This window comes from Oryctolagus cuniculus, chromosome 8 (assembly GCF_964237555.1).
Source record: "Oryctolagus cuniculus chromosome 8, mOryCun1.1, whole genome shotgun sequence".
Classification (NCBI taxonomy): Eukaryota; Metazoa; Chordata; class Mammalia; order Lagomorpha; family Leporidae; genus Oryctolagus; species Oryctolagus cuniculus.
Window position 1 is genome coordinate 131,891,770 of NC_091439.1, and position 20,022 is coordinate 131,911,791.

Sequence of the window (20,022 nt, forward strand, 5' to 3'; positions counted from 1 at the left end):
GCCTGGCGGCAACGGGCGTCCATAAGCAGCAACGGACGGCGGCGGACGTTGGCCCTGGCGGGGCCCTGGGGACGGAGCCGCTGCGGCCCTGCGGGCTCCTGGGCTCGGCCGGGTCCCTGGGTGGGTCCCGGGCCCGTGCGTCGTGGCCGTGTCCGGGGTCAGGCAGGGCCGAGCCCGCTGCCCGCCCAGCGGCGGGGGCGCCCTGTGCATGGCCCCCGGGCCGGCTCGCTGCCTGGCGGAGCCCGCGGGGGCTGCGCTGGCCGGTGCCGCCCGGAGCAGGTGCCTGCCCCTGCTGTTGGGGCCGAGAGCCGCAGGGAGGCCGAGGCACAGGTGCTGCTGGGCCCCGCAGGGCGCCGCGGGCTCCGGGTGCGGCCGAGCTGCGCTGCCGCGGTCACCAGGTACCCCCGCCGTGGTCCTGGGTCCTGAGCACCCGGCGCGGCTCCCTGGGCACCTGCACCACCCCCGCCGAGGCTCGGTCCCTTGGCGTGGGCCTGAGCAGCCGCGGCCCACGCTGGGCTCCATCTCAGCAGGTGCAGGGCCCCCATGAGCCCCGTCGGCCTCCCTGATGGAGCCTGCAGCCCCTACTGGTCGTGGCCGCATTTGGGGATGCGGTTATCTTGAAAGAACGGATGATTCCATGTGGATAAGACGCGGTTACGCTGGTCTCGGTGGGATGCGTCTGGAAAGCAAACATCGTTTACGTGCAAGTTAGTGGTGCACAGTGAGAGCCGCACAGCTCGGTCACCGGGACCCTGCCAGCCGGGCCCTCTCAAGTCTGCCTGCTGCTGGCCCTCAGGGTCGCCCTAGATGTCCCAGCGCCCAAGAGAGCAGGTGCACGCTTGGTTTTCAGAGCCAGGGAAGCAAGTACTGTCTGGGAACTGGAAGCTTTAGCCTGGTAAGGAAGATTAGAAAAGTTCTCGGCCTGGTAAGAAAAATTCTGCACATCGCTTTTTGTACTTGAATTTTTTTTGTTGTTTTATTTCATCTGAGTGTTTTTCTGTCTCTGGGGGCTGTTGTGTATCAGAAATATGACATGCAGAGGGTCCTGAACCAAGAATGATAGAGATTAATATAAATTCTTAAAAATTTTAAATAGTCGATGTACAGTGGCACTAGGCATAATTCATGTGTTACTAAATTGACTTTAGCCCTCTGCTCATAAGAAAGCTTCTATAGTGTATGAGCCACTTGGACTTCCATCCCCAACAAATTTGAAGTTTTGCTCACACCCAAATTCTGTGTGTTTAGAGAAGAAATTAGCTCCTATAATTCTAACCTCTCCAGGAGCAGAGCTGATATATACTTGTGGCATTTAAACATAATTCCTTGATGACATTTAGGCAGAAAGCAACATAGAATGTAATCTTGCTTGCTTCTTTGAAAGAAATTAAGCTAGCTTAAATTTTAGAAAACTGTTTCCTGTAGGAGCTCTGAAAAATAATAATCGCATGCCAGATCTTTAATAAATAATTGCAGTCATGTTCTTTCCATTATTTTTTTACCAAAAAGAAAAAGTAGTTAAACAAATGAAGATAGTTGAAGCAAAATAGTTTCAAAATATAATAGTTGTTAATTATATTTGAACAATAATGCTTTATAGCTGCCAGGGGAGATTACTTAATGTGATGATTTATGATGCACTGACCTGCAGTCATGCAAAGGGACGAGGCAAACGGCCAGCGCTGCCTGGAGCTGTGGTGGTGAGAATATCCACAGAGACAGGCAGTGGGGGAAACCTCTCAGTCGGTCCCCGTTTCTTGTCTTGACGACCGGCAATCCACTGTAGTCATACAGAGGTCATCCACGCGGCTCTTCACATGAAGACTCCACCCTAGAATAACTCAGCATCTTGGAATCAGCACTTCTTTCCCCCACTTCCCTGTGCTCTAACCAGAGCTCAGCAAAGGCACACAGGTTTTGTGCGGTTCCCTCTTAGGTTTGTCTTGGCCTGATTATTTTATCCATCGCCCATGCAGCCTACTTTTCGTTTCCCAAAAATCTGTCAAAACCTTTCTGTGGCTGATGGCTCCCACAAACTCTTGGCTTTTATCAGTCTACTAAGTTTGGTACTTTACACTTGTATTTGATTATGATTCCAAGAGGAACACAGAGACATGTGTTCCTGGTCTGACATCGTGAACTGAAAAGTCTCTTGATTGTCGAGAATTCCCATGGGAAGAATCCAACTCTAGCATGGACAGCTGTAACGCAAAAGAATTACACTTCTCTCAGTGCTGGTCTTCAGCCACTCCCAGGACCCCAGGCAGCAGATGCAGACACCTCTTATAAGATGGGGGTGAAGCCCTTTTGTGCTACAGACAGTGCCTCCCCGTGGTCTGCTCTGCCTCCATTTCTCCTGGAAAGACCCTGTGGAGGCCTACAGGTCCTCGCTCCACTTCAAAGAGAATTTATTTTGGAAGAGGTCCCATTTGTCATCTCACCTTTTGAATACATCTAAGGAGCTAATGGCACCTTCCTCACCAAGAAAAAAAAAAAAGTTCAGCTTCTCTTTAGAAATCAGTGCAGATCAGGATATATTAATCTCTGATGGGGAAATGATACCTATCCCATGAAGATGATTTGAAGATGAAATAGATAATGAAAATGCTTTATGAAGTCTAAAGCACTATAAAAATGCTTTGCATTTGTTGCTATATCAACTTTACCTGATAGTCATTTATAACTCTGTGTGAAGAAGTGCTTTTCCAAAACCATGTTATATTTTTCTAGTTTATTTGAGAAACAGAGCAATAGATACAGAGCTAGAAAGATAAGAGACAGAGCTAGTTCATCAGCTAGTTCACTTCGCAAGTGCCCACAACAGTTAAGAATTTTATGACATTCCACAGAATTCTTTTTCAGTCAGTACAAATATTGAAACTGGTGCATGCATGTGCACCTTGATTAATTTATTTGATGCTCTACAGGAGCCCCTCGAGGTAGGGATAGCAGGTACGATGATCAGTATCTCACAGTGAGTTGAATGTGCTCAAGGTACACCATGGTTTAGCTGTAGATGTGAAATGATCACACCCTTCCCAGGAACCCATAACTTACCGGTAAGATCATGGTAGCCAACAGAGATTCTCTGAGCTTCCAACAGCACACACTGTAGAGACCCAAGTATGCTGTGTCTGTTTTAAAGATGGGAAGAAGTGATCTGGGTCACACAAGGCAAAAGGAATAGTTAGTGTCGCTGTCCATGGTCATTTCTCCTGGAGAGAGTAGGCCTCAGCTCACTGAAGGGGGCAAGCTGGCCATGGTGTGCTCAGACAGGCTGCCTTTCTCTGACACTCGGAAGAATTTCAGAGTGGAAAACCATCCTTACCTAAACAGCTAAGGGAAATTGGGTCATTAGGGGTTCCTCAGCTTTACTGTTCGGCAAGATGAAGACAGTTGTTCTGAATGCGTCCAACTACCAAGAGGTTTCGGGTCTTAATTTTCATGTGGAAGGAGCTTATTTCACTTCTGCAGCCTCCTGTCTGTCTCTTTCCAAACTCTGTTAGAGGTTTGGGCAGAATCAAGTAGAAAAGAAAAATCAAGATAAGTGGTTATTTAATTGATACATAGAACATTTCATGGACTCACAAGAGCATGCAGAATAAAATGTGATTTTGTCCAAATGTTGTTTCAGTATTGTACACTGGAGTGGAACTTCCAAGGGGCCAAGAAACAAGAATCTGCCCTCCTGCTGGGAAGTGCAGTCCACACACCCCCGCAATGATCAGTTATACTCATTCCACAGAATCATCATCTTTATACCTGGTAGGTGTCTAACTTGGACTTCACAGTTTCCTAGATGCTGCTTCTTACGCCGTGTTTCAATTTCAAACTTGCTAAGCTCAGTTGCTTAGGATGGAAGAATTGCGTTTTTTGTTTGTCTGTGTTTGGAACCCATGAAAGAACACTGGAGTGGGAAGGAGGAGATCTAGAGCACGTTCCCAATCTATCACAACGTAATTATGTTCCCTTGGGAATGTCATAGATATTTAGACCCTTTTCCCCTTATTTATATTTACAAAATTATCGCAGATGATTCCAAATATGAAGGGTCTCCAAAGTGTTGATTTGAAGTTTGTGTTATGAAAACAATGTGTGGATAGCTAAGTATTTGTACACCAAATTAAATTTAGCTGATGCAGTAACTTATTTGAGAGGCAGGGTCTCGTACACTGGTTCACGCCTCAAATTCCCATAATGGCTGTGTCTGTGTGAAGTCAATCCAGATCTCCCATGAGGCTGGCATAAGCCCAGTTACTTTAACCATCCTGGCTGCTTCCCCGGGTTCTGCATTAGTAGGAACCTGGATTCAGGAGCTGGAGGAATCAAACCCGAGTAGTGTGACATTGATACTGGCTTCTTAGTGTACTAACCAGTGGACAGTAATCCCAGTCCTAACATGTATATGTAGAACTTTTCATTATTTGTTTCTTATGTATTTATTTATTTAGAGATTTTCCACCTACTGATTGACCCCCCAAATGCCTACAACAGCCAGGTTGAAGCCAGGAGGCTGAAACTGTATCTGGTTCTCCCACATGGGTGCTACAGAACCCAGTACGGAGCAGTTACCTGCTGTTTGTCTGCAGGAAACCAGAACTGGGAATGAAAGGAGGACTTGAGCCCAGGCATTCCAGTACGGGATGTGGGTGTCCCCACTGGTGCACCAAATGCTGGTTCCCAGGGGCTCACCAAATGCTTGCTGCTACACTCGGCTCACACTCATGGTATCTGAATTCTGTGCGGTAATGGTTTGGATGTCACTGGCCTTCTGACTGAAGACAGTTCCACATGAACGGTGTAGCTGCTCCCCAGCTCTACGTCCGGAGTGTCCTCCATTTTCTAGAGGACGAGACAACAGAGACAGTGCAGGAATAGCTGACTTCAAGATCCAAAGTAGATGAAGGCTAGACCCGTGTTTTCCTCCAGCTCACCTGACTAGCACTAAGGGATAAGTGGGAAGCATACTGTGAGTGTGTTTTAAAGGAGAACATTCCTGTAGGACTTCCAGCCAATAGCAGGAAGTACTGTAATTCTGAAGAGTTTTCCCAATTTTGTGAGGTTTGCAACTCTATCTTCATGTCAAGCAAGTTGTCTAAGTGCCAGATAATCCCCTGAACTTCTGGCTGCTTAGTAAACTAAAATTGTGAACTTCTAGAAGCTTACCCCTTGCATCGGAAATGAGAAACAGATAGGCTGTTTTCTAGACAGTCCAATCAGGCTGTGATATTTACAAATAAGAAATGGACTCAGTGATTGGGTGGAGTTCAGTCCTCATGCTTAGGTGGTACTAGCGCCTGGCTAATGCCCTCTGTGCCCTCCTAAACGACAAATTCCATGAGGACAGGAACTACCTCTGTTCATCTCTTGGCATTGCCTTAATGTGCTGTTGGCTGTGCAGTGGTTAGCTGTAGAAATGAGATGTGAAGGTATTAGCGTTGCATACATGTATACATTGTGCACATATCACTTGTCATCACCTTATACATACACAGCCATGACGGAACCCAGAGTCCACCCTGCTCAGTTGGGCCAGTGCTTGATGCCACTTCTAATGATTTTCCCCTGTTTTATACATTTCTTCCTTATAAATGAAAACATATTGATAATTGTACACATTTATGGGCTGCATGATGACACTTCAATACATGATAAAGTGTATGCTGATCAAATCAGGGTCATTAACATCTCCATTTAAAACAACTTTTTTTTTAACTTTTATTTAATGAATATAAATTTCCAAAGTACAGAATATAGATTACAATGGCTTCCCCCCCATAACGTCCCTCCAACCCGCAACCCTCCCCTTATCCACTCCCTCTCCCCTTCCATTCACATCAAGATTCATTTTTGATTCTCTTTATATACAGAAGATCAGTTTAGCATACATTAAGTAAAGATTTCAACAGTTTGCTCCCACACAGAAACATAAAGTGAAAAATACTGTTTGAGTACTAGTTATAGCATTAAATCTCAATGTACAGCACACTAAGGATATAGATCCTACATGAGGAGTAAGTGCACAGTGACTCCTGTTGTTGACTTAACAAATTGACACTCTTGTTTATGGCATCAGTAATCACCCTAGGCTCTTGTCATGAGCTGCCAAGGCTATGGAAGCCCCCTGAGTTCACTGACTCTGATCATATTTAGACAAGGCCATGGTCAAAGTGGAAGTTCTCTCCTCCCTTCAGAGAAAGGTACCTCCTTCTTTGATGACCCGTTCTTTCCACTGGGATCTCACTCGTGGAGATCTTTCATTTAGGTTTTTTTTTTCCCCCTAGAGTGTCTGGCTTTCCATGCCTGAAATACTCTCATGGGCATTTCAGCCAGATCCGCATGCCTTAAGGGCTGATTGTGAGGCCAGAGTGCTAAAAACAACTTTTTACTTATTTTATTTGAAGGAAAGAGATTGCTTCCACCTGCTGATTCGCTCTGCAAATGCCTGCAGTGGTCGGGCTGGTCCAGGTCAAAGCCAGGAGGCCGGAATGCAATCCAGTTTTTCCGTGTGGTTACAGGGACCCGCATACTTAAGTCTTCGTCTCTGCCTCCCATGGTATGCTTTCACAGGAAGATGGGTGGAAAGCGAAGTAGGCAGGCCTCAGACCTGACGCCCCATTATGGGATGTGGGCATCCCAAGTGCCAGCTTTGCCACTGTGACAAATTCCTACCCCCATCCCCCCTTTGACATGACTATGATGGGAGACTCAGAACTCCTTTCTTCTGTTTGTTCATAAAATATATACTAGGTCATTGTGAACTGCCATCAGCCCATTGTGCCCTGTTACACACTAGGATCTTATTCCTTTGATCTAACTCTGATGTGGCACCTGTTATCAAAACTCCCTTTATCCCCTTCTTATCCGTGTTCACCTCTAGTAATTATATTTCTGTGTTCACATTGAAGTTTTCTTAAGCTCCCACATATGAGGGAGAATATGGAGTATTTGTCTTTCTGTTTGTCTTGTTTCATTTACCCTTTTGCTGCAAATGACGGAATTTGTTTTATTTCAGTATAAAAATAGTAGTAGTATCCCATTGTGTATATTTAACATATTTCTTTATTCGTTCATCTGATGATAGACACCCAAGTCGTTCTGTATCTTGGTTCTTGTCAGCAGTGCTCTGTAGAGATGATGGGAGTCACTGAGGTCTTCCAGGCAAGGCCAAGTCACCTGCCAGGGAGCCAGGGTTGGCGCTGTGCTGTTCTTTGTTCCTCTCTCTACGCCGGCTTTCTCAGACTCTGTTATTTTCAGTTCCTGGCACTCGTTTACTCAAGTTTAGCCTCAGTGGATCTCCTGGAAGCGTGATCTTTCCTTTGTTATTCTGCCTTTTGGTTTTTGTTTTTGCTTTTGTCTGTGTTGGAGGTGCGTGCAGGTCCTCTCCATTCAGTAATCTTGCATCCTCTCCCTAGTAACTTTTCTTTCCATCAGTGTCTTCTGGACTAATCCAAAGAAGGCAGGCAAGGGAGGGACTAGGCCGCAGCTTCTGGTTGGCTGACGCATAAGGGCATCTGGGTGTTCCTGGGAACAGAACCCTGAAGCACACAGTTCTCCATCCTTCCTCTGTGCCTTGGTAGGAATCTGCTTCCAAAGGCTGGCGTCAGTAGCTGCAAGGTGCCTCTGCACAAGGCTTGGTAATCAAGTCCACAGGGCCGAGACAGTGTTTGATTGGCTTTGTAGTTTATATGTGGAGGTGTTCTGGGGGAGAGGGTATAGGGGATCCTGATGGCTTCTTTCTGTGAAAAGAGCCCCTGGTCATTCCAGGCTCTGTTTCCAGACTCTGCCTCTTAGCTGGCTACAAGAGTCATGGGCAAAGTTTAGAAAAAATTCACTGTGCATGCTCAGCTTCAGTAATTTTTTCTTTTCTTTGAAAGTACACATGAAGTCCTTCTATTTCTTATTTTTTTTTTATTTGACAGGTAGAGTATAGACAGAAAGAGAGACAGAGAGAAAGGTCTTCCTTCCGTTGGTTCGCTCTCCAAATGGCCGCCACGGCTGGCGCTGTGCCGATCTGAAGCCAGGAGCCAGGTGCTTCTCCTGGTCTCCCATGCAGGTGCAGGGCCCAAGCACTTGGGCCATCCTCCACTGCACTCCTGGGCCACAGCAGAGAGCTAGACTAGAAGAGGAGCAACCGGGACAGAATCCAGCACCCCTACTGGGACTAGAACCCGGAGTGCCGGTGCCGCAGGCGAAGGATTAGCCTAGTGAGCCGCGGCACCGGCCCCCCTCCTATTTCTGTAATCCTGCATGTTACTAGTTGGCAAGTCTTCCCAACTCTGGAGTTTTGTTTGAGGCTGTTTAGCTCTCATTCATCGTGGAGTTCTTAAACCAGGGCTATCACCAATACAAATAATATTCTCTTCTGAATAGTTACTGCTTCTTTTTATTTCACAACGTTCCAACTTGAATGGAATAAAATTTTTACTGGAGGCCACCATAAGACCCTCGCCTTTGGTGCCTTCTTTGAGAATGCTGAGGAAAATGAAAGAGGCACGTCTGGTACTGCCACCTGTATTTTGGTTCTGCTGGAGAGGTGGTTTCGTGCCTTGGTCTTCAGTGAGTGGTAGAGTGCTCTGACATTTTGAAAATATTGTGAGTGAATCCTGAAGGTGCGTGCAGCAGGCTCTAAAGCCCTGAGAAAGGGTCAGTATCTTCTGTAAGACCTTCCTGTGCTTGCCATCAGAAATGACCTCAAACTTCATACATTTCACCGTGGAATTTTGCTCTTTTATCTTTCTGGGGTGCAATGTCCGGAATCAGTGTGGGAGTAAGGGCGCACTCCCTACACACGCTCAGAGGGAGGATCCCGTGGGAGGCAGCAGTGAGATAACCCAGGGAGTTGTCACTACCACCCACGTGGGAGAGCTGGATGGAGATCCTGGATCTTTTTTTTTAATTTTTATTTTTTGACAGTCAGAGTGGACAGTGAGAGAGAGAGACAGAAAGAAAGGCCTTCCTTTGCTGTTGGTTCACCCTCCAATGGCCGCTGCGGCCGGTGCACCACGCTGATCCGAAGCCAGGAGCCAGGTGCTTCTCCTGGTCTCCCTTGCGGGTGCAGGGCCCAAGCACCTGGGCCATCCTCCACTGCACTCCCAGGCCACAGCAGAGAGCTGGCCTGGAAGAGGAGCAACCGGGACAGAATCCGGCGCCCCGACTGGGACTAGAACCCGGTGTGCCGGAGCCGCAGGTAGAGGATTAGCCTAGTGAACCGTGGCGCCAGCCTGGTCCTGGATCTTGACCTCAGCCTATCTCAGCCTTGGATGTTGTGGGCATTTGGGGAAAAAACAAAATATGGGATCTCTGCCTCTGCCTCTCAAATAGCTGTTTGTGAAAGGAAAGAAAATTGGAGCTTACAACTGACAGAAGGATTTGTTTGCTCTCCCAGCCAGATGGCTGGGTTAGACCTGGGTTCATTACTGTCACTGACTTCACCTCGCCCTCCTTTGTGCTCATTACCACCCGCATAATCAGCTCCTGTAGACCCGGCCTCACTGTTCCGTCTCTGCTTGGGTCGCTGCAGAGTTTCCCGTTAGCTGCATGGCCTCTTCTCTTGGGTCTTCTCATTCTTCTCTGTCACACAGTCAGAGGGATGCTTCTAAAAGCTACAGATAATCTTGTTGTCTTTGTTTACAATGTTTGAAGACCCCCAGATTGTCAAGAACAAGCCCCATCATGGCGCTGTGCCCTTGAGAACCCTGCAGGGGCACCCTCAGCCCATGTGCCCAGCCCTGGGCTGTCCACTGGCTGCCTCTCGCTCTTCGTTCCCCAACCTTTCATGTGCTGAGGCTTGGACCAGAGAACAGCCTTCTTTTAAAAAACATTTTTATAAATTTTAATTTTAATTAGTTTTACATATTCAGTGATTCGTAGATACAGTTGTAAGAACATGATGATATTCCCTTACTCCCTTACTCCCTTCTCCCCTGCCTCCCACCCCCTTCCCCTCTCCCTTTTTTGGTTTTTGAGATGACATTTTACATTACAGTAAAAAGGCTTAATACTTCACCAAATAAGAAGTTTTAACACGTAAAAGTCAGAAAGACCCTAGTTTAGTGCAAATAAACAATGGTTATAAACAGTAATTGAATGGATACTCAATTATATACAGTATACAGTATACAATATAGTTTTAAATTATATACCGTATACAGTAAGTTTTAAAGTCATCTAAGGTCATTAAAACTGCAGTGGTATAACATTCTTCACCATTGGTTTGTCCAAATAGCCCTTATCTGACCATTCGCTCCTCCTTGAAGGTTCAGTTCACATTTCATCCCGAGATAAATCATCCCTTCTTACCTGCTCCAAGGATCTTAACTCCAACCACTGTTTGTCACTTGGGTCAGTCTTCTGTCTCATGTACTACATTGTAAATTATTCTGGGCCAGGAGAATTTTTTTTACAGATTTATTTCATTTATTTGACAGTCAGAGTTACAGAGTGAGAGACAGAGACAGAGATTGGACTTCTATCCACTGGTTCACTCTCCAAATGGCTGCAATGGCACAAACTGGGCCAGGCTAAAGCCAGGAGCCTCTGGGTTTTCCACATGGGTACAGGGGTCCAAGGACGTGGGCCTTCTTCCACTGCTTTCCCAGGCAATTACTAAAGCAAAAAAAAAAAAAAAAAAAAAAAAAAAAAAAGGCAGCCTGCGCCGTGGCTCACTAGGCTAATCCTCCGCCTTGCAACGCCGGCATACCGGGTTCTAGTCCCAGTCGGGGTGATGGATTCTGTCCCAGTTGCTCCTCTTCCAGGCCAGCTCTCTGCTGTGGTCAGGGAGTGTAGTGGAGGATGGCCCAAGTGCTTGGGCCCTGCACCCCATGGGAGACCAGGAGAAGTACCTGGCTCCTGCCATCAGATCAGCGCGGTGTGCGGGTTGCAGCGTGCCGGCTGCGGCGGCCATTGGAGGGTGAACCAACGGCAAAGGAAGACCTTTCTCTCTGTCTCTCTCTCTCTCACTGTCCACTCTGCCTGTCAATAAATAAATAAATAAAGAGCTGGATGAGAGGCGGAGCAGCCGGGACATGAACCAGCACCCACATAGGATGCGGGCATTGCAGGGGGCAGTTTAACCCACTCCGTCACAGCACCAGACCCCCAGGGAGTCTTTCACATCTAGCTCCTTAGAGTATGAATGAGCGTGGAGTCATCATGAATGAATGTCTCCTGAACTGTGTTTGAAGCTGAAGAGCCGCCTGAGAACTGCTCCGGGCTGTGAAACGCCTTAGACAGGACTGGGCCCAGAGTGGTTGAAGCTTGTGAGGACCCAGCAGACCTTTGGGTTGGATAAACCTGGTGCAACTCTTCTGATTTGTTAGAAACTTGGTGGTTAGACTAAAGCAGACCAGCCGTTAATTAAGATATTTTTCCGATTTTTTTAAGCGACAGGATCATTTCTGTTTTAACTTAAATTTTACCAAAATCACAGGTACTTATGAACTCTTCCTCTCTTGCATTCTCTAGATGCAGGAAGCTGACGTCAGCCCATCCTCTCTGGGGGAAGCAGGGATGTGTGAGGATGCCTGGCCTGTGTTCAGGGGAACAAAAACACACAGACAAGGACAGTCAATGCTGTACCAAGCAGAATCAGCAAGCACGTTGTCCTACCACACAGGACTCGGGATCTGCCTCCAGTGAGGTCACGGCACTGAGAGAGACACCCCGAGGAATGTGGGGAGGGTGGGGCCTGTCCCACCCGCTCTGGACCTCACCTCCTCCTGGCCAGTCGTCCCCGTCACTCAGATCACAGAGTCTTAGCATCAGCAGGCGCTGTCGTGCAGGGAGGTCACCGGCACATCCTGCTCCCTGGGACATGGAAAACTGTCGCAGTCTGACCAAGCTCCCCACGGCTCACCCATGTCAAGTCTTCCTCCATGTTGAGTCCAAGAGCAGAGGCTGAGCCACAAGGACAAGGTCTTAGTTGCTGACGCAGTCTGAGAAGACACAGCCGAGGAGTCAAGGGGGTAAGGGAAGGGAGCACTGGGAGCAGCAGGGGGCCTCCTGCCAGTTGCGAGACTGCAGGAAACTGGCCCCGCGCTGGGGAGAGCCCGGTCCCCTGCACCGTCAGGGAGCGGGGTCTGAGGCTGTGCGTGGCTCCCCTCTGCTCTCCCACCCAGTGAGCGTCACACACAGGCCCTTTGAGGTGCTGACCTCTGGTTCAGAAGGGAGCGAGCAGGTTAAGTTGGACTTCAGTGGCTGAGCCTCTTCTCCGTGCAGCATCTCTGTCCGTTCTCGGGATGCTGACCGTGGAGGGGGATGTGCTCTCTATGTGCCGATGGCCATGGCGGGAGAAGGGAATGGGTTTGGGGCTCCTGTGAAGCCTGTGGCAGATGTTGAGGGTGCCCAGGGTCTGTTACCACGCCCATAGCACAGGCCCAGATATTGAGGCTCATCAAGAGCCTCCAAACACATGTGTTTCTCAACAAAGTCAAAGGGAACATCTTGGCTGGGTGGCCCCCTGGTGCTCTTACCGAAAGGGAGACATGAGGTTCCTCCCCATAAATGTGGGGCCCTGTCCCCCATGGCACCCTCTGTGCCTTTCCCAGATGAGCCCGAGCTACTGCCTCTGAGATCCCAAGTATCTGCAGTGACAGCACGTGTTCTGCTGCCCCCTGGCACCACCTGGGCGATGATATGTGCTTGCTCTGCGGACAGGTGCGCTGATGATTGGCGGGTACCATAGGGCTTCCCATCACAGGCGTGGTGGTAGTCCCAGAAAATGCATGATGTGTTTCCTGGCACTGATAGAAAGAGGGGGCCCAAGGGCTGCCAAGCCCAGGGCTGGAGTTGGCTCCTGTGGAGTGGCATATGCTGCACTGGGGCCCTAGGTGCCTGCAGTGGGGTCCATATATGGGATCCTCTGGTGTCTGCAACCGCAGTGGTCATGGGACAGGCAGGTTGTCCTCAGAGGCTGTGATGAAAGAAACACACCAGTCTCTTGAACTGTGTCTTGGCAATGTGTTTGTGTCTGTGTGTGTGGAAGGTTTTCACTCTTGGTGTGCCCCAGGTGCACTTGTGGTAAAGTGCACCACAGTGTCTACCACCATGGTGTGGTGCCATCCCCTTTCATAGCCCGGCCTGTGATGGGCAGTAGCAGAAGGAAGTCCAGCATGGGAATGGCGCTGGCCCCTCCTGCTGCTGCAGCCGTACCGTGGCTACTTGGGTCAAAAGTTCCATGACCCAGAGCAGGAGCGGGGATGGCGCTAGGTGTGGCTGTTCCTAGGCTGCCTGGGTGGTATCTGGAACTGGCTCTGCGCTGAACCCAAACCCCAGTGTTCCTTCTTCTCAGAGGGGCTGTGGGTCCCAGAGGCACCACTGGCCCTGGCGTAGGTCGGCAAACAATAAAACACCTGCCACGTGCCAGGAACCCTGGTGACAGCTCCCAAGGGAGAAGTCCTGCTGTCCCAGTAGAGAAAGCCGGCTAGGCATTGTGCGGCCTAAGAAATGCAGAGTGTGGCCACATCCAGCCCCCACACCTGGGCGTCCTGTGCAGGCACCAGGTGGCTGCACTGCAGGGAGCGTTACACAGATTGCTTGTGTTGGGGCTCTTGGCCTTTCCAGTCACAGAGAGCAGTTCCAATGGCCATCAGGAACTTCACACGCGGGCTCAGTGGAAGCTGCCTGATGAAAAGCATGCTTGGAAGTTGCAGATGGTCCCTGGACTTACCATGCAGCCAGAGGGGCGGAGACTTGGGCTGTGGCCAGGCCATCACTGGGTGCTGTGTTTCCAGCTCCAGGAATCACTATAGAGAATGGGATGTAGTTCTCTTTGAAGTCAGGGGGAAGCAGAGCGTAGCTGTGGAATGAGAGATGGTAAACATGGCGGGCTTGGCTGGCCGTTTGCAGGTCGACTGCAAGGATGGAGACCGTAACGGCAGGAGCTATGATGGAAGGACTGTGCTTCTGTGGGCATTAGGGGGAGAGCTCTCTGCTCCTGCCCACCCTTGGTCCAAAGTGTGGGCTGAAGGGGATTGTCTAGGCCAAAGGGGTAGGAACTCTTCCGGTCCGTGGGCAGGAAGAACCCGGAGGCTTCACAAGCTGTCTCTGACCCGTGCTCTCACGCATGTGGGAGAATGGGTAGGTGCTGCAACTGGAGCCTGGAAGAAAGCCAAAGGCAACAGCATTAGGAGAAAGCTGGGGAGTTGGGCGTGGGGCCCAGTGAGTGTCCATGTCCGTGACCCCAAGGTCTAAAGTATGCTGAAAGGCCCAGTGAGCAGGTGCATTGGTTATGATAGAAGAAACGATGGTGTAGAAGTGTGGGCTCGTCAGTGATAACACGGGACTTGGCAGGGGGGTCTGGGGGTGGGATAGCACTGAAAAGGTGAACAGGGCACTCTGTCTACACACACTGGGTTGTGGGGTTCCTTCCTAAAGGAGGGCGTTTATCAAGAAGAGGGTGTGAGTCTGAGGGTGGTTGTGCGGCGTTCAATGAGAAGGTGCAACCCCCACAATGGGCCTGTGGCTACAGGAGAAAGGGGGGCAGGACTGTCAGAGTGGCAGCTCAGGGAGCATGTGTGATGTCCTCTGCTGTGTGTGCCCTAGGAGGGATGCAGAGGGACAGACAGGACGGGGCAGGCAGAGCGAGTGGAAGCCCTGGGTGTAGCAACACCTAAACCTGCCCAGTGCCCGTGGGCTGGCAGGGAGTCTGCAGTCTGTGCCACAGGTGGGGAGGAGGGAGGGGCTGGTGGAGCGGTGCTGCCGTCTCCTCTGGCATCTCCTGTACTGCCCTGGGCCTCGGCTGTGTCCAGCAGGATCTCGGTGTTCTTAGTGTTCAGTGCTTCTCTCCGTCAGCAGCAAAGCAAGGCAGCTAAGAGGTGGGTCAGCTGCCGCAGGTGTGCCAAGGGCAAGAGCAGGACTGGTAACACAAGTGCGGCCCTGGGAGGGAGGTTCCCTCCAAGCTTGGCCAGTTACCATCAGAGACAGTTGCAGCAGGTCCCCAGTGGATTTTCGCCCTCCACCTCCTGGAGACCTGGACAGCTGGGCCGCTGGTGGCCCCTCAGCCCCTCTCTTGGTGACTCTGCCCATGGCAGTGGGGACGGCCTGGGTTTGGCTCTAGAGCCCTGCCTGATGGAGACGGTGCTGCCCACAGACAGGCCCACAGCAAGAGCTCTGTGCGGGAATCGGGCCTAGAAATCCCTTCCTGGAGGAGGCACCAGGAGAAGCCCAGGCCTCCTTCCTGCAGGGATTGAATGAGGGAGGAGGCCCAGGACGGGACCAGGAGGAAGGGAGTTTCCCCTGGCTCCAGGGTCTCACTGGTTTTCTTCTCGCTGGCCAGAGGGGCCTCATTTCTTTTCCTCCTGCTCTTCTTCTGCAGCCGCCGCCTCAGTCTCAGCGAGACAGCAATGGGCAGATGCCCGGAATGGGCTCTTGGCTTCACAGCCTTTGGAGGGGATGCTCTTAGCAGAACCCACGGCCTCTTGACGGCAGGTGTTCCACGCCAGCCGAGGCCGAGCACTGCTCCCGAAGGGCAGTCTCTCTCACTCCCTCCAGGCACGCGGCTTGTGTCCTGCTCCTTGCACTGCCCACTCTCCCCTTCCTCGGGCTGCGCCCTGGCACCCACCTGGGTCTGAGTAAGGCAGGGGCAGTGCAGAAGGTTCGATTTTGGCTCCTGACCTTGGATGTCTTCAGCCAGTGCTGGTTCAATGATACCCTCGCACCTGGTTCTTACTTAAGCCAACCTGTGGGATTGGCCAGTAGCCTTCTCTCTTGTGAGCATAGGAATCTTTTTAGGGGGGTGCCCAACTCCCCATGGCCAAGGCAGAGGTGGTTCTTTGAGAAGCAGGATCCACTCTGAAGATCTGATACCCAGGGCGCAGTGGAGGGAAGCGGGAGGTGGGTGACACAGCCAGGCGGGAGCAGGGGGAGCATCACAGACCAGAGCAGCCACGCGGCTGCAGCTGTGACCACCGGAGTGCCGTGAGCGGTTCCCCGTGAAGAGCCGATGTGCGTTAGCAGTCCCCGCTGAGAGAGGAGGTCCCCACGCACCGCAGGAGGAATCTTCGCCACCCTTTGTTCTTGCAGACATAGGAATTACTCTTCAGTTGAGGCGTGTGATGTCACATCAGCGGTGGTGACGCTGGCTTGTGAAAAGGAACCAAAGGTCACAACACCAGGAATTTCTAGCGCCCAGGAGGCTGGCTGCAGGTGTTTGCCACTAGATGGGGACATCTGGGACCTCCTGGAGGCTGAGTGGGGCCTAGGCCAGAGCTACTGCAGCTTGGGCTTGGGCTACACACGTGCCTCTATAATTGACCATTGGCCAGCCTTTATCCTGAGTGACCATGTGTTGATGACTCTCTACCCAGATCATGAAGGGCAGGGTCAACTGAAAACTGAGCTGGACACAACACCCAGCAGTCTCATTCGAGGGGCAGCATCTGGGCTCCTTGGACAGAGGTGCTCCTTCCCTCTGTGTCCCTTGCCACCTGCTTTACCGAGCTGGTTGTGAGGGTTTCCTGGAAGAGGACCTGGTGCCCTACCTGACGGTGTTCTGCCCAGCCCAGCACACTTTCCTGACAAGTGGGTTCTCTTCCCTCCTTTTCACAAATTTGGTAAAACATTTAAGCTTCAGAGTGTCTTTCAGGTCACCACAGGCAGTGGCCCAGCCAGGCTTTGAACCCAGGCTTCCCAAGCCCGGGCTCCGATATGTGGGCCTGCTTAGCACACATGCATCAGGAGCTGCTCTGTTTCCGTACTCTGGAGGGTGCACAGAACCATGGCCTCTCTGTGACGAGCTCATGAGTGCCCCCACCTGGGCAGAAGTCACACGGGCCTGGTCATTGCCCACACCAAACTGAATGCATTCTAGCAGGTGGAGGGCAGGGGTCACTCGTGTCATCATGCGTCATCCCAGGTCTCTTCCCAAATTCAGCCTGCAGCCCGGATTCTCTTCTTGACTTGGTGTGAAGAATCCAAACATGGAGAGGTGACCTTCTAATCAGCTTGGCCTATCCTGAGTGACGTAAGCCAGCATGTTCCTGTTGCACATAAAAGCTAGGTTCTCTGGTCTTCATGGAGCACGTTTGGAAAACAGATACTTTATTTTGTGCAGATTGAAGTGAAGCACATATAGGGTTAAATCAGAGCAATGCAACTTTGTGATTGTGAGTCTGCCAGGGGGTCCTCTCTCTTCACACACACTGTTGCCCTCAATGTCAGTCTAGACCGTTGGAGTGCCAGGACGAAGGAAACATGTATTACTGTGGCGTTCCCCATGTGTGGATATGTGGATCCCGGGTGCCTGGAGTGATGTCCATGCGTGGGATGGTACTGGAACCATCATGGCTGTTTTGTACCTTGGTGAGCCCAGAGTGCTAGAATGAAAGGAAACAGTTCTACCACATCTCATGGCCAATGTGGGATTCTTCTCCGTTTAGGCTTCTTCCCTCCTGTGTGCCCCAGTTGTGTTCTGGGAGGGAGGAGAAGAGATCTACAGCCATGGGTGTGGTGCCAACCCCTTCCATAGCATGGCCTGTGCTCAGGGACCTGGGAATGGCAACTTTGTCCCACGTTTCCCCGTCCAGGGACATGCCCGTAATCTCCCAGGCATGCTTCCCAGAAGTGTGTAGTCTTGAGTTGGAACTGAGGCCTGAAGAAGACATGTAGAACTCAACACTTGCTCGTCTGTAGGGGCTGCTTGGTGGCACCTTCAATAACAGATGTTCTGTCTGTGCCCTGGGGAAAGCTGGCAGGGCAGGGCCAAGTGTAAGGAAGGCACAGTGTGTGATGTCCAGCCCACACCACCTGAATGCAGGAGGTGCCACGGGGTGTCTGGGCCACTGAGAAGTTAGGTGGATGGCTTGAGTTGGAGCCGTTGGACCTGAACAAAGGAAAAAAAACCTGAAGCTGTGATGATCCTGGGCAACAGAACCCCAAATAGGGCCAGATGGTGCTCCTGGCTAATGGAGTGACTGGTAGATGCCATTCGTATTGGACAGACGGAGCTGCAAAGTGGTGGGCACTCGCCTGAGGCAGTACTGCGCTCTGTGCTGTGTCCCCAGAACCAGGGAGTCCCATGGAGACAGGGGCTTCTTGGAAGGCGGCCGGTGTCAAGAACAGACTGTCACCTTTGCAGGTGCCTCAGACACATGCTATCATGGCCCTGAGCAGAGGGAAAGTGCGCCCCTGGGAGCCTGGAGGCACGTTGAAGAGAAAATTCTAGAAAGGCCAACCGTGTCCATGGCAGTCAGCTCAGGGTCTAGAACAAGCTGAAGACCAAGTGGGCAGGTCCTGGCTGAGACTGGAGAAGTGACTGCAGTGGTGGTGATGGGCTCCCCAGACCAGCACTAGTTCTGCTAGCTGGGCTTGGGCTAGAGAGGAGGGGCGTGTACCAGAGAGGGCCTGGGCGTTCCTTCCCGTAGGAGGGAGGCAGATGGAGAGGGGCACGAGGCTGGGTTGCGGGAGGTGGGGGGTCAGACATGGGACGTGCTGCCACTGTGTCTGATGGTGAAACCCACGGTGGGCCCGCACACGGAGGGGGCAGGACCAGAGGAGGCTTAGGAGTTGTGCATCTGTCTCCCACCGTTCTTTGGTACGGGGTTGGCAGAGGGTCAGACAGGTGAGGCTCCTGCAGACAGACATGAAGTCGGCGGAGGCTGTAGCCACTGGACCTGCATGGTGTGCACGGCAGAGAAGGCGCGCGGCAGCCTCTGCTACAGGGGCAGAGAAAGAAGGGGCGAGGTGAGTGGTGCCGCGTTTACACTGGCGTCTGCTTCCTCCTCCGAGGCTCTGTTAGACATGGCAGGTCCTCTGTGCTCTTTGGGACCTTAGGTTTTTCTGCAGGGTGCCTGTTTCTGCCTCAGCAGCAGTGCCGGGCAGCTCAGGAGTTGGGAACCAGTGCCCTGGGCCTGGGCACAGTGCCACTGCATGACCTAAGGCAGCAGCAGGCCTGGCCCGGCGACAGTCCTCTTGCTGAGCCTGATACTGGCAGCTCTGGGCAGGCTGCAGCTCCCCAGGGGACTGTCCCACCTCTCTTCTCCTAACCCGTGTGGGCGCTGGGAGCTGGGGCTGTGGTCCCCACCCCACGGTTCGTTGGCCATGTGCTGCATGGCCGTGGGGAGCAGCGTGGGGCTGGGTCAGGGCGTGCTACTGCATGTGGGTGAGCCCTGCACAAGAGGCTGGACGGCAGCAGCAGGGCCCTGTGCCGGGGGAATGGGGGATCGCGTTGCCTTTGTAGAAGACACTTGGTAAAACCCTCAGCCTTCTCACACTGTTGTGAGTGGTTGGTGGAGGACTCCTCAGACACCCAGGCCTGCGCTGTGCACAAGTGAGGTCTCCCCCTGTCTCCACGGGTCCTGTAGTTGCAGGACACTCTTCTGTATCATACCCAGTATCTCAGTGCATTTGCCAAATAAATGAATGCATTGTCAATGATTCTTCATCTGTTTGTATTTATTGTATAATAATGTGGTGATCTTATAAAATAATAACTTAAAACACTAATGAAAATATATTTACCAATGAGAATATGAAAATTTTTGAGTTCTTTTTCATTGCCCTATAAACTTTGTTTTAAAGGTTTTATTTATTTATTTGACAGAGTTACAGACAGTGAGAGAGACAGAAAGGTCTTCTTTACATTGGTTCACCCCTCAAATGGCCGCTACAGCTGGTGCTACACCAATCCAAGCCAGGAGTCAGGTGCTTCCTCCTGGTCTCCCATGTGGGTCCACTCCTGGGCCACAGCAGAGAGCTAGACTGGAAGAGTAGCAACCGGGACTGGAACCAGTACCCATATGGGATGCCAGCGCCACAGGGAGAAGATTAATCCAGTGTGCCACAGTTTTGGCCCCTGCCCTATAATCCTTTAGGGTTAGCTGCCCTCCTTCCTTATACATTCTCCCTATATACTCCTTATGCATACTCCCTATACTCATAGCCACATGGCTTTTGGTGCCAGATTTATGTGAACTGGATTGAATTTTGAGGGCTACAGAATTCAGATTTTTATACCTAAATATTTCTGAAGGACTTTTAAAAAGTAACCCTAGTTTGAATCTAAGCTCCGGTAATTCATAAAGT

The 20,022-nt window shown here is 51.0% G+C and overlaps 1 long non-coding RNA gene across 2 annotated transcripts; it reads left to right on the top strand.

The window, feature by feature from the left end:
- The first annotated feature begins 28 nt into the window (after positions 1-28).
- Positions 29-19,374, top strand: LOC138843418 (uncharacterized). Of its 2 annotated transcripts, none has more exons than XR_011378114.1 (3): positions 29-925; positions 3,635-3,765; positions 11,467-19,374. It is a non-coding gene; the product is annotated as an uncharacterized lncRNA (long non-coding RNA). The 2 variants fall into 2 exon arrangements; XR_011378115.1 differs by having other exon boundaries at positions 33-895.
- The last annotated feature ends 648 nt before the right edge of the window (positions 19,375-20,022 follow it).